Source organism: Phascolarctos cinereus, unplaced genomic scaffold (assembly GCF_003287225.1).
Source record: "Phascolarctos cinereus isolate Bilbo 61053 unplaced genomic scaffold, phaCin_HiC Scaffold_4;HRSCAF=312, whole genome shotgun sequence".
Lineage (NCBI taxonomy): Eukaryota > Metazoa > Chordata > Mammalia > Diprotodontia > Phascolarctidae > Phascolarctos > Phascolarctos cinereus.
In genome coordinates this window covers 588,339,994-588,354,828 of record NW_027555847.1, presented here as the reverse complement: position 1 = coordinate 588,354,828, position 14,835 = coordinate 588,339,994, and positions in this window count along the sequence as shown.

Sequence of the window (14,835 nt, the reverse complement as noted above, 5' to 3'; positions counted from 1 at the left end):
GTATGAGAATGAAAGAGAAAAGGTAAAAGACCCTTTTGCTACTTCTTAAGAGCTCACGTAAAAGGTTAGGTTCAAGTTGAGAGAAGATTGATACTATTGCCTCAAACAAGGTTCTTGGATCATTTCAAATATTCATTGTCCCCAGGCCTCCCTCCCCTCGCTGGACTGCTTCACCTTCCCTCCCCATCCCGCTCCTCCCCCTCAACCCCTATCACCTACTACTGAACTATTACAAGAGAAAATTGACGCAAATCTATTGATAAAACTAGTCCTGTGAGCATTAGATTTTCAAAAGAAAAAAAATAACAAGCACGTCCCCAATCTCCGTCTCGTAAAGAAAGAGTAGACTAGCCCATTGTTTATCGGTCATTATCTTAGCAGCTTCCAAAAGTTTTCTCTCTCACAGGAGGCTGAGCGGTCCAGCTGTGGTGCTCTGAGAAAGGTGAGACTGACCTCAGAGCTTAGTATTTATCATCGGACGAAGCCAAACAAGGCAGTTTAAAGGCAAACACTTGGTTGTGACGACTTTCACGGGGCCAGTATCTGAACTGAAACGAGAGCAGAAACTTGGCTGTCCTGGTCGCTGCTTGTTTTTCAGCTGCTAGTTTTTCAAAAGCTCCTCTCGTCTTTCCCTGGTGCTCTTAACATTTAAATGCAGATTTCACTCAAAGAGAACTGATGGGCCCCGCCCCAGGAGCTGCCCTGGAAGCGCAGATGCTCTGCGTCAGCAAGAGCCGGCCGGTAGTTGCTGGTGATGCTGGCGACACGGGATCTGCTTTCCTTCTTGGCAAATGGGCTTTGTTCTCGGATTTTGTTTAGAACTCCAATCCTCCAAGTCCTTTTCTGAATAGCACAATCAGCATCTTTGAAACCGCAGAGCCCATTCCCTCTAGTGTTTCAGATCTGACCTCAAAACAAAACAAAACAATTCTCTGCAGGCTTACCCTGTACTAGTGCTCAAGCCAGGGTTTCCTGAACTTTTTGAGGTTGTGGTGCTTAATATATGCCTCCTGAACTGAATGGAAACTTTGCATTAAAAAAATATAAATGACAAAGCCTTGGTCATTCAGTGAAATGGGAAAAGCCACCCTGAAAATATTAATAAAGAACTTATGCTAGTTAGTAAATGAACCAATAGAGGCAGTGTTTGCAATGGAAAGGCTACTTGCCCCAAAGTCACATAAGTAGTAAATCGGTGGCAAAGCTGGGTTTGGAACCCAGTGGAAAGAGCACCTTGACTGCTTTGGAAACGGGATCTGGGTTCAGTCAGTCAGTCAGTCAGTCAAGTAGCATTTGTTAAATAAATGTTTAGGATGTGCTAAGTGATAGGGATACAAAGAAAAGCAAAAACAAACTCTTGGCCTCAAGGAGCTTACATTCTAATGGGGAAGACAAGTGAACAACTAGGTAGATACAAGATTTAAATAGAGTAGGTGGGAGACCTTTTGGGACAGGAAGGCCTCTTGGAGTAGGTGATACTGGAGCTGAGTCTTGAAGGCAGTCAAGGAAATTAAGATACAGGGGTAAGGGAGGAGAGCAGAGGTTCTTAAGCTATTTTATGTCATGGAACCCTTTGACAATGTGGTGAAATTTATGGACCTTTTTTTCAGAATAGTGTTTTTAAATGCAAAAATAAAATAGGCAGGATTTCTAAAGAAATCAGTCATATTGAAATAATGTAGTTACGAATATATATGTATTTTAAAAGTAAAGAACCCTGGAAGTAGAGCATTTCAGTTATGGGGTACAGTTAGTGCAGAGACTCAGAGTTTAGATCTTGCCTCTGTCATTTAATCACTTCTGTGACTTTAGGTAACTTCTCTGGGCCTCGGTTTCTTCATCTGTTAACTGCAAAGGTTGGACCAACTGACCTTTGAGGTCCCTTCCAACTCTAAATCCTCTGATCAGATTAAGAGAGATGTGAGTTGTCAGTATAATTACTGACAGTTGAGTATCAAGCCCTACTTCAATGCCTCATTGTAGTGTGGAGGTCATAGATCAGAAGATTTAGAGGTGGAAGAAACTTTAAAGATCATTTAGTCCTTTTCCCTGATTTTACAAAGGAAACAGGCCCCTGTGATTTATCTGACTTGCCCAAGGATGCATAGTCACTAAATAGCTTAAGCAGGATTTGAACCTTAGTCATTTGGCTCCTGATCCAGTGGTCTTTCTACCACTGCACTGGTAACCTTAGATTCCTGAAGGCTTTGCTAGTAGAGTGAACTGATAGGTCATATCAAGATGTAAAGACTTCAAGGACAGACTATATCTATATTGTTGAAGATGGCAGCCAGCTAAGCCTGGAGAGGCTTGTCATCAGAAGGTTGACCATAAATGAATAATTGTGGCCACTGCAATTCATTAATCTGTTCTCTAAAATGTGGGAGAGTTGTGATCTGCATTGATGGAGGGAGCTAGCCACTGCAGGGGAAGTCATCAATCCCATCCCTAGCTCTTAGCACAATGCCTGGCACATAGTAACTGCTTAATAAGATTTTTTTGCTTGATCCTTAAAGCAGATTTTATATTATATCAAATATATATATGTATATATATATGTGTGTGATAGATATAAATATATCAAAAATACTAATAACTAAGATTGTGAATGGAGGTTGGGGAAGCATTTTTCTTTTTTATATTGTTTCTAGAGAGAACTCTGGATTTGTAATCAGAAAAATCTGGATTCCAGTCCCAACTCTGCCATTTAGTATCTATGTGACCTTGGGAAAATCACTTAATATCTTTGGGATTCAAATTTCCTTATTTGCAAAATGAAAGGTGTTGAACTAAATGGACTCTGAGGTCCCTTCCAGTTCTAAACCATTTTTTTTGGCGGAGGGGAGGTGAATGGGGCTAAGTGACTTGCCTGGAGTCACGTAGCTAGTGAATGTTATGTGTCTGAGGCTAGATTTGAACTCAGGTCCTCCCGACTACAATGCCAGTACTCTATCCACTGCACCACCCAGCTGCCCCACTCTAAACCACTTTCAAGTCAGCAAATGTGGAAAGTCTCTCCAACCCCAGGTAGGATAGTTATTCCTATGTGCAAAACACTGTGATAGACATTGGGTTTGCAAAGATGAAAAACTCCATAATATCTATCATTGAGGAGCTTGCCAATGAAGTTGGGAGATAAGGCAAATCCACAAATCACTCTAATACAAATTAGGAAATGAGGAGGGAATCTATCTAGTTTGGGGAATCAGGGAAGACTTGTTGGGAGAGATGGCATCTAGAGACATCAGTAGGCAAAGACGGGGAGGGAGTAAAAATGAATAGCAATCTGTTTGAGTTATGGGCAAAATGTGCATCAAGGAGTGAAAGAGGGGCAGTGGGGTTATTTCCTGAAGAAACTTGAAGCTGGGTGGCTTTTGTGCAGAGGAAATAAATAGCTATACTATACCTTATTTCCATTGAGTACCTTTTGAACCCGTTTTTGGAGGGAAGAGCCTAGACACGAACCAAATCTAAGCTTTAAAGATGATTTTCCCAAGAACTCCTGGGTGAATGATTAAAAGCCAGAGAATGTGAGAAAAAGAAGCCTCTCTTCAGATGCCAGTTTCACCAGGACTGAACCCAAGACCTGTGTGAACCTAGATCTACAGGCACCTGTACAGGGAGTAGGAGAGGACCCTATGATGCAGCTAGGTGGCTCAGTAGATATAATCCAGGACCTGGAGTCCTGAATTCAAATATGGTCTTAGATATTTACTAGCTGTGCAGCCTTGGGCAAGTCACTTAACTTCTGCCTCAGTTTCCTCAACTGTAAAATGGGGATAATGATAGCATCTTCTTCACAGAGTTTTTGTGAGGTTCAAGTGAGATATTTGTAAAGCACTTAGCATGGTGCCTAACTTGTCTCCCTCCCTACTATGATTCTACTTCTGGAAATTCTTTTCTGTTTCTACCCTCTGTTTCCATGTCTGGGTTAGCAGCCTAACAGATGCACTAACCTTTTGTTAAAGGTAGTTCTATCCACAGGTTTAGCTTATTTACTTCTTGTCTTTCTTTTTTTTTAGGCAATTGGGGTTAAGTGACTTGCCCAGGTTCACACAGCTAGTAAGTGTTAAGTGTTTGATCTGAGGCTGTATTTGAACTCAGGTCCATCCTGACTTCAGGGCCAGTGCTTTTCCACTGAGCCACCTAGCTGCCCCTACTTCTTGTCTTAATTTACCATTTAACCTACTTTTGACCTATGTGGCTGATAATGGTGGCCACCAGTACTCTTGGGCCAGTCAATAGAGTATATCATTCTTCCTTGACCCACTCAAGAATCATTCATAGAATATACTGTGTTGCTGGTAGAATATAATAGTCTAAACAGCCCATGAGCAGATCCTAGTGACGAGTCAGAAGTAGATAAAGGGTCAAAAAAGGCCAAAGAAGTGATTAACTGGGCAGCAAATGGGCAGGAGGTACATATTTCAGAGATATGGACCAATGTGTGCGAGTGTTGGCACCTATAGATTGTAATCTGCTTGAGGGCAGAGACATTTTCATTGATATTTATGTATCCCCAGCACCTAGCACAGTGATTGGCAGCTAGCCAGTGCTTAATAAATGCTTGTTCATTGATTAATATGAAGGGAAAAATAGGCAGGTGTGGTTTAGTAGTCAATGCAGAAGTATAGGCATCTGAAAGTGAAAGAGACAAGAGTTCAAGTAATTGCGTATTCAAATAGCTAAGAATACAAATAGCTAAGAATATTGAACCTCCTAGTTTAACACAGAAGCCATCCTTTTGCCTTTTGGAGCCCCCTAGTACTGGGAGGGTCTACCCTGCCCCTCTGGATCTCCCGTGTGGCCTTCATGCGTGTACAGCTCCCAGGGGCTCCTTCTGGAGTTTACTGTACTGGAAAGAACTGGGCTCAAATGGTGGAAGATAATCAATGTCTGAACCAGAGTGGCTTTCCATTTTTGTTTCAAACATGGTGCTCCCTTTTGTGTACTTCATCAAGTTTCCGATTCTGAGCTTTTCTGTTCTGAAACCAGACTTGGAAGAACTACAGTGAAGGATACATTCTGGGTTTATCATGGTATCATACCTTTCTCAGCTTTATTTTTCATCAATTCCATATACTCTCTTGTATAGACAGCTAGGTGGTGAAGTGGTTAGAATGCTGGACTTGGAGTCAGGAATATCTGAGTTCAAATCTCTCTTCAGAATCTCTCTTCAGACACTGGCTGTGTGACCCTGGGCAAGTCACTTAACCTCTGCCTGCCTCTGTTTCCTCATCAGTAAAATGATGATAATAATAGTACCTACCTCTCAGGGTTGTGGTGAGGATAAAATAAGATATTTGTAAAAAATTTACCACAGTGTCCAATACATAGTACTGTAGTCACTTAATAAATATTTGTTGATATTAAAAATAAATGTATTTATAAGGATTAAGTGCTCAGAGTAATCCAGGATTGTACTTTACAATTTTAAAATGTTGTATGCAACTGAAACGTACTCTTATAATACAGTTTGGTAGGGTGGTATAGGGGAAAGAAAACTGTTTTGTCTTGGAGTCAGAAGCTAGGGTTCAAGTCCTGGCTCCAATATCTCCTGGATACATGATGTAGACAAATCATTCAACTCCACTGATCTACATGTTGTTTTAAAAGGACTACATATCACAAATTTGGAGTAAACAGCTTTACTCTTATTATAAGCCTTGGCAGAAAGAGATCAATTGATTTACATCATTCTTCTGTTAGCCAAGTGACTTCTGAATATCAGTAATTTCCTGTACTGATGTACACACACACACACACACACACACACACACACACACACACAGAGCATAGGAAGCCATAAAACAATGGTAGGCATCAGGTGTCTGTAGCTGATCTTGGGGGAAGGGCAGAGACTCACTAATACGTCATTGGCTTCTAGGAAGCAGAGGTAGGTAACAAACAAGGGTGTGTTGTAGTGGGGGTAGATGCTGTTGTTCAGTCATTTCTCAGTCACGTCCAACTTTTTGTGACCCCATTTGGGGTTTTCTTGACAAAGATCCTGGAGTTTGCCATTTTCTGCTCCAACTCATTTTACAGATGAGGAAACTGAATGAGGAAACTGAGGCAAACTGGGGTAGGTGATTTGCCCAGGGTCACACAGCTAGTAAGTGTCTGAGGCTAGATTTGAACTCATGAAGATGAATTTTCCTGACTCCAGGCTGGGTGCTCTATCCACTGTACCACCTAAAATGAAGGCTAGTCTAAATATGGAGTCACACTTCTGCTATAAGACAAAAGGTCCAGAAGTTCCTCATTCCTAAAATAAAACTAATAACACTTGCACTAATTACTCTAACAACAGAGTTGTGAGGAAAGTGCTTTGTAAACCTTAAAGCATTATAGAAATAGGAGCTATTATTATGCTGACAGCTTCTATCCACAGTTTTTTTAAGGGTTTTTTTTTTCCATTGTACACAAACGGGAAGTCCTTGGCAGTTATCTATTCTTGGAAGATTCGTTGAGAGTTGTCAGAGAGCATTTATTTAACAATCAACAAGCATTTACTAAGTATCATTGCCAGGCACTGTTCTAAGAGTGGTGGATACAAAGGAAATAAAAAACAATAGTCCTTACCCTCAAGGAGCTTACAGTCTAATGGAGGAGACAACATGCAAACAACTATTTATATATGAGTTATATACTGGGTCAATGGAAAGGTAATCACTGGAAGGGAAAGTTAGCAAGAGATGATTAAAAAATAAAATCCCTTATGCGTAAGGGGAAAAATATGCCCAAGGTATATAGAAAGGCTGCCATTTTAGAACCAGTCAAAAGAAACTCAAAGGGCTGCAACTATTTAAATAAAGTTGTGACTTTATAGTCCCAATGAGTCCAGTTCTGTCCCCACAGAAACAAAATTTGTCCATAACAAAGCTTGTTCTTATATACCTCTCTGGGGACAATTCTTCCAATAAGCATCAGTCTTCCTGAGTTATTTATCAGAGGCAGCCCCAATCTTTAAACCTAGTCAGAAAGGTATATGTGCAAGTCTGTATCCGTGGGAGATGTTCTTTAGAAGTAGTAAGGTCCATACTCTGTGATCTCATAAGGTTCATTAGAGGGACTCATTATATTGATCAAGGGCTTCTCTAATTAATTTCACCATTACACTAGAACTATTCTGTGTGAGTGAGCTGGGCCCAATGAAATGATCCTTGGCGCAGATTTTTTACATCTATTTTTTAGTCACTTGATTAATGCTGTAACTTTTCTGCTAACCAATCCCATGCTTGTGCAGAATTGGGCCAGATGAGAAAAGGAAAATTCAATAAACCTCATTACTGGTGAAATAAATTGATGTCACTTTCTTCTTGATGAGATAATCTTTGTGGAAAAACCATCTTAATTGTACTACTGTCCAAATATTAATGTCACAGATGCTCGTAACTAATGAATATGTGCAACACTCAAAGTTGGATCAACCACACATCCTATATAGAACATATGTAGGAAGAAGCACTTAGCAAGCAGGAGAGCTATCATGATGCCTCTGGACTCAGATTTCCAATGTTCTTTTTAGTAGGAAGTATGGAAAACTGGTTTCAGTCAAAATGCATCACCAGCTTGCCCCTTTCTAAGGTGACACACCATAACAACTTTCCATTCTAGCTAGACTCATGCAGGCTTCTTCTAGCTCCAAGCCTTTCTGTATGACTTTTCTCATGCAGGGAACAGGTACTTGTTTTCTTTAGCACCTTTCTTGCAAACCTACCATTTGTAAGATGTCTTTTGAAGGGAGGCTACTGGAGATACAGACACCAAATCATCAATTGAAATGGCTTGTCATGTAGACCAGATAGAGACAACCATGTAGGCCATTTAAATCTTTACTTTTCAACCAAAAGGACGAAGACAATGTCTTTTATAAACTCTATAACTCTCCTAGTGCCTAGAACATTTGTGCACAGTAGACATTCAATGAATTGCTTGTGAAATTGGTTCTTGAGTAGGAGTATAGGTATAATGGAAAGATCCTGGACCTGAGGTAAGGAGTTCTGGGTTCAAATCATATACTTCCTCTAAAAATTTTGATCTTCTAATCTGTATAAGGAGGATAATAATATATTGACTACCTACTTCAGTCAGTCAGTAAATATTTATTAAGTACATGTTATGCAGTGCTTAGGCACTATTCTAAGCACTGGTGGTACAGACAAAAATAAGGCAGTCCCTGTGCTCCCCAAACTCACAGAATAATGTGGCAAGCAACCATGCACAAACAGGCAGTATAAACGGAAGAAAGAAGGCACTAGAATGAAGAGGGATGGGGAAAAGCTTTTTTGTTGAAGTTGAAATTTTGGCTGGAACTTGAAGGAAGCCAAGGCAGCTAGGAGGTGGAGATAAGGAGAAAGAGCATTTCAGGCATGAGGGATAGCCAGAGCAATATTGTTTTTTAAGAACAACTTTGAATGAATAAGTCATTTTGACTATTATAAATATCCAAATTAACTACAAAGGACCTATGAAGGAAGGTGCTATCTGCATCCAGATAAATAGAAGTATATAGAGAATGATTTTACACACATACATACATACTTACATACATGCATACATATTTGTGTCTAATGGTAGCTATCTCTGTGGCAGGGTGGGGGAGGAAAAAAAGGGAAAAAAAGAAATTTACATGATAACTTTTATGTATTTAAAAGGAATAATAAGTTGTACATAATAGACTTGCACTTTCATGTGCAATCATCTTTTTTATTATACTCTATTATGGTTAATTATATTATACTGTGTTATGTTTTACATATACTATGTTATATTATTATATTGTATTGTATTGTGTTTTATTATATTATATTATACTTGTTTTATTCTATAAATTAAAAATAAAATAAATAAAAATTATAAAAGAAAAAGAAAATGCCCATATCTGGGAGATAGAGTATCTTGTGTGAAAACCAGCAAAGAGGCCTGTGTTACTGGATTGAAGAATGGAATAAGGTAGGATAAGAAGGCTGGAAAGATGAGGGTGGGAAAGGACAGGAAGGAGGGCACTAGGTTGTGAAGGACTTTGAATGCCAAACAGAGAATTTTATATTTGAGCCTGCAGATGGTAAGGACTCACTGGAGTTTATTGAATGAAGGGTGACATGATCAAATCTGTGCTTTAGCTGAATGGAGTAGGGAGACCCTTGTGACAGGGAGACCGACCAGTAGGCTATTACAATAGTCCAGATGTGAGGTAATAAAGATGTATACCGGATGGTGTCAGAGAAGAGAAGGGTGGGGGGTGGTTATTCAAGAAATGTTATGAAGGGAAAATAGAGAGGCTTGGCCCACTGATTGATGTTGGAAATGAGAGAATGAGGAGTCAAGGCCAACAACTAGATTGGGTGACTAGGAGGATGGTGGTGGTCCTAACAATATGTTGTTGTTGTTCAGTCATTTACAATCATGCCCAACTGTTTGTGACCCCATTTGGGGTTTTCTTGGTAAAGATAACTGCAGTAGTTTGCCATTTCATTTTACAGATGAGGAAACTGAGGCAAACAAGGTTAAGTCACTTGTCCAGGGTCACACAGCTAGTATGTGTCTGAACATGAATTTGAACTCAGGAAGATGAGTCTTCTTGACTCCAGAGCTAGCATTCTATCCACTTCGCCACCTAGCTGCCCCTTGCTTGTCACTTAATAGGGACGTTTATAAGAGGAAAACATTCTGGGACAAAGATAATGAATTCAGTTTTGGACACGTTGAGTTTAAGACCTTTATAGAACATTCAGTTTGAGGTGTTTAATAGGCATTTGGAGATTCAGGAATGAAGTTGAACAGAGAGGTTAAGGTTGGAGAAATAGATTTGAGAATTATCAGCATAGAGATAGATGATAATTGAATTCATGGAAGTTGATGAGATCACCAAATGAAATAACATGACCTGGATAAAAATCCAGCAAAAGAGACTGAGAATGAGCTGTCAGGTAGGAGGAGAACCAGGAGAGAGTGGTGTCATGAAAACCTGGAGAACAGAGTATCAAAATTTTCTTAAATGGAAAATATGCATGCTATCATATGAACTATTTACCTCACTGTGTTGTTTTAAAGAAAGTGCCTTGTAAATTTTTAAGCACTATGTAAACATGAATTGTAATACATATCTATAACCTAACAGTTTCAATTTGATCCACATCTCACTTTTATTTAGTAGATCTGTGTTTGGCTCGTGAACGCTGTATTTTAAAATCTTTTCTGTGGACACGTAACATTTCTTGAATAACCACCCCCCACCCTTCTCTTCTCTGACACCATCCGGTGTACATCTTTATTACCTCACATCTGGACTATTGTAACAGCCTACTGGTCGGTCTCCCTGTCACAAGGGTCTCCCTACTCCATTCAGCTAAAGCACAACAACTCTGTGAGGTGTAAGGTATTATACAATTCATTTTTATAGATGAGTGAGAAAACTGAGGCTCCCAGAGATTACTTGACTTGCCTCAAATTCTCTAGCTAGTAAATAGCAGAGCCACAGTTTCCACTTTGGAGTCTCTTGATTCTAAAGATAGTGCCCTTTTCATGAGATCACACTTTCTAGAGTGCTTTCTGTAGACCATAAAAGTCTTCAAGGTCAGGTTCTGGATCCTTTCTAGGTGTCAGTGGATAGAGAACAGGTTTTAGATTAGGGAAAACTTGTTTTCAAGTCCTACTCTGACACATACTGTCTCGTGACCTGGGGCAAATCACTTAACCCCTCTCTGTCTCCCAGGCAACTCAGTAAAACTAAGTTAGGGAATACTAGTCAATCTACATTGGTAGAGAGGGAGTTCCTTACCAGAAGAACCCTACTACCAGAAGAACTCTAGGGAAAGCACAAACCTCATCAAAATAATAATAGTAATAACTCAACCTGAGCACAGAGTAAGGGTGCTCGCTAATTTTACTGATTAAGATGGTGACCAACACCTTTTTGTGAACTACCATACTGTTTAAGCTAAGTGATGTCAACCTGTGACATAACTAAGGGACATTTTTTTCACAGTGAGGTTCTGCAAATCAACTATTATTAAACAATACATTTTAATTTTCATAGTGTGCATGACCAAGTGCCACTCTCTGTTGATTAAAACTCATAGCTTATGCTCCATCCTCTGTATCTTGGCAATGAATATTGGATGGTTACAACCTGAACCTCCTGGCTAGTCCTTCCTCAGTCTCAGGGGATGAGGTTAACTGTATTATACAACATTACTTCCACTTGTCCTCTGAGAACTTAAGAACTTAATCATTTAAATATTTGCCAAGCATTAAATTTCGAAAGCAAAAGTTCATGTGAAGAAGTCAACATATTGGACTGAACACAGTGTAGGATATCCTTCCAAATCTGACATGAATAAAATCTGAGTGCAATCTTATAAAAAAAAAAGTAGCATTTTCCAATGAATACCCATAAATATGTACACAATGTTTCCCAGTTGTGCCCAGGCACATCCTAATATTTCCCTCAAATTGGCATTATGCATCTAATTTTTTTAAACTTTGTATTTTTAAGTATAATTTTTTACATTTTTTAAAATTAAGTTTACTTAAAGTTTTGATTCCTTTGGTCTGATGAATGAAAATAATATCCTTTATGATTGTGCTTTCAATAAATTTTCACCTTAAAAAATTCCCTGAATGAACATCCTAATGAAACACACTGCACACATCTAAATGTATACCTGTATTTTTTTTTTTCATTTCAAAGAGATCTCATTTTAGGGACATGTTCCATAATTGGAGAAAAGTCTATATTTGGACCAATACAGAATATCAATGGCATATGAATGTAATGGAATACTACTGTGCTGTAAGAAATGATGAGCAGGCAGACTTCAGAAAAACCTGGAAAAATTTGTATGGACTGATGCTGAATGAAGTGAGCAGAACCAAGAGAAGGTGGTACACAGTAACAGCCATGTTGTGTGATGACTAACTTTGACAGACTTAGCTCTTCTCAGCAATACAAGAATCTAAGACATCTCCAAAGTCCTCATAATGGAAAGTGCTATCCACATCTAGACAAAGAACTGTGGAGTCTGAATGCAGAACGAAGCATACTATTTGTTATTTTTTTCCCTTCTGTTTTGTTTTGTTTCATCTTTCTGGTGGTTCCTTATATTAGTTCTAGTTCTTATTTACAACATGACTAATGTGAAAATATGCTTAATAGGAATGTGTATGTATAGCCTATATCAGATTGGGGGCCATCTTGGGGAGGGAGGCAGGGAAGGAGGGGGAGAAAAAATTTAAAACTCAAAAGCTTATGGAAGTGATTGTTGATAATTCAAAATAAATTAATTAAAATAAAAAAGATTAAAAAAAGAAAATTAGCAAAATCTTCACTAGCAATGGCATTTATATCAGATAGTAAGGCTTGCAAAGGACTTTGCATGTATTATTTCATTTGAACCTCTCAACTATCCTTTGAGGTAGGAGATACAATTATGATATCAATCTCATTTTACAGATGAAGAAACTTAGTCTCAGAGAGGTTAATTGACTTGCTCATGGTCATATAGCTAGAGACAGAGATAAAATTAAAATAGCTCTTCCTGAATCCATGTCTTGCATTCTACCATGCCATGTTTTCTCTCAGGACACAAAAGACACCTAGATTTTCACTATAGACTCCTATCTGGCCAGGGCTCATGTTGCTCCAATTCATAAAACTCTTAAGTTATGTTGAGACTGAACCTGGCAGAATGGAATGGTGGAGTCCACTGGAATCAACCAATTAACAAGAAGCCATTTCTAAGTCTGCTTAAATGTGACACGGGTAGGCACTGGAGATACAAAGTCAAGAAGGAAACCATCTGTGCTCAAGCAACTCATATCCTATTGAAGGAGACCACAGGTAAATATACATAAGTATATACAAATGCCGGGTAGTTGGTGGAGGGTCTGGGGAGGAGGAGGGAAGGGAAGCACCAATAGCTGGGAGGATCAGGCTCCATGAAGAACATGGCACTTGAGCTGAGCTTCGAAGTTTTAGGGGTTTTAGTTTTTTCTCATTTTCTAACTATTGCCCAGCATCTCCTTACTACTACTCACTGATGGCTACTCAGCAGAAGAAGATAGAGCAGAAAAGGCAGCAGATAAAATCACCTCACCACAAATCTTCAGAATGCTAGCCATTTACTCTGCCAGGGTCACAGAAATGCTTCCTGCAAATAAGCTTTTCATAAATGCTCTGATATGAGGAGGTTCCTTTGGAAATATTTTTTTTGGACTCCTTGTATTGCGACTTGCTGGTCATCTGTTGCACTTGTCCCAATTCTGAGCTAACATCTGTTTTTACCTTATGTAGGCCAATCCATGGAGGCACATAAGGATATAGGGAATATTAGTGATAATACACCTGATAAATCCCTTCATGTTATATGGTTTTTTTTTCCCCTGTAGAGGGCTAGGGGAAAGACCTGTGTGCAGATGATATCATAGCCTTTTGGGCACATCTGCCACAGATTAAATTACCATTTCTAGGGCTCATTTCTAAAAATGATTTCTCTTCATTTTGGGAAGAGAAATAAAGAAGCATAGCCCCTCTAGGTTAGTTCTCCAAGTCAGGCCATGCAACTTAGGAGCTGATGAAAATTGGGGATCACTCTCAATGATGCCAAAGAGGTTTGATAGAGTTGGATCTATCAGATGACATCATTGTCTAAGTTGTTGGGTTCCCTTCCCCCACCCTTAAGGAATCCATCTAGGTTATTCTATTGAGTTTTAACTCATCATAAATCTTGTCCCATGTCTGAGGGAGTCCTATTAAATGCAAGATCCGAGCTGGAACTTTATGAACTCCTCTGCAAAGCAGCCAGAGGTGAGAATTGAAGCTAAGTTTTAAAGTTTGTAGAGTATGAATGTAAGAGTAGAGTCAAAAGCACTCCATTTGGTCCTGGTTCCTTGACTAGATGTAAATACTTTTTTTTTGATTGAATCAAACAATCAAAACTAAGTGTGAATAGGGCCTGTTCCTTCCTTGAATCAATCAGACACAAACTTAACTCTTTCTTTATGAGGTTTTTCCTGGTCCCATCCAGCTACTAGTGAGACAATATTTGTAAAGTACTTAGCATAGTGCCTGACACATAGTAGGCACTTAATAAAGATTCATTTCCCCCAGCTACAAGCTATTCATTTTAATCTAATGTACATATAAATGTATTATCATATAGTATATTTTTACATATTTATATATTTTATATAGCTTATTTATTTATATATTTTGCATAGTATACACATATATGGTTATTTGTATACATGCTCTCTTCTCTCATTAGGTATAAGATCCTTCAGGTCAGGGACTGTTTGGTTTTTTTTTTCCCTTGTCTCTAGCATTTAGGATCAAGCCTGACTCATAGTAAGTGGTTAATAAATGTTTGTTGAGTATAGCTGATTGGATGATAATTATAATTATATTAATAGGATTTTAGATATAGAACCCACTCATTTTACCTATGAGGAAACTGAGGCCCATGGATATTAAGTGACTTGTTCAAGGTCACACCCATTAGCATCAGAGGTCAGATTTGAACTGTTAACCATTTTTCTGTGAATTTTCCACTGGAGATTTACCCAATGTGCTGGGAATCTTTCTCTAGCCCTTTTTACATGGCATGGTACCCAAACACACACAGATTACTCAGTAGTTATCCCTTGCTCTCACTCAATTTTTTTATATGATTTTATACATTTTTGGTTATACTGAAGATCCAGCCACAGACTATGTGGTCAAAGTAAGCCATCCCATTGATCAAATTTTGAGGCATGATAACCCATGAAACAAATAGTTCCATGTTACCTCATCTTTCTGGTTGAGGGAAAAGGGGGCAAAGAGGCTAAAGA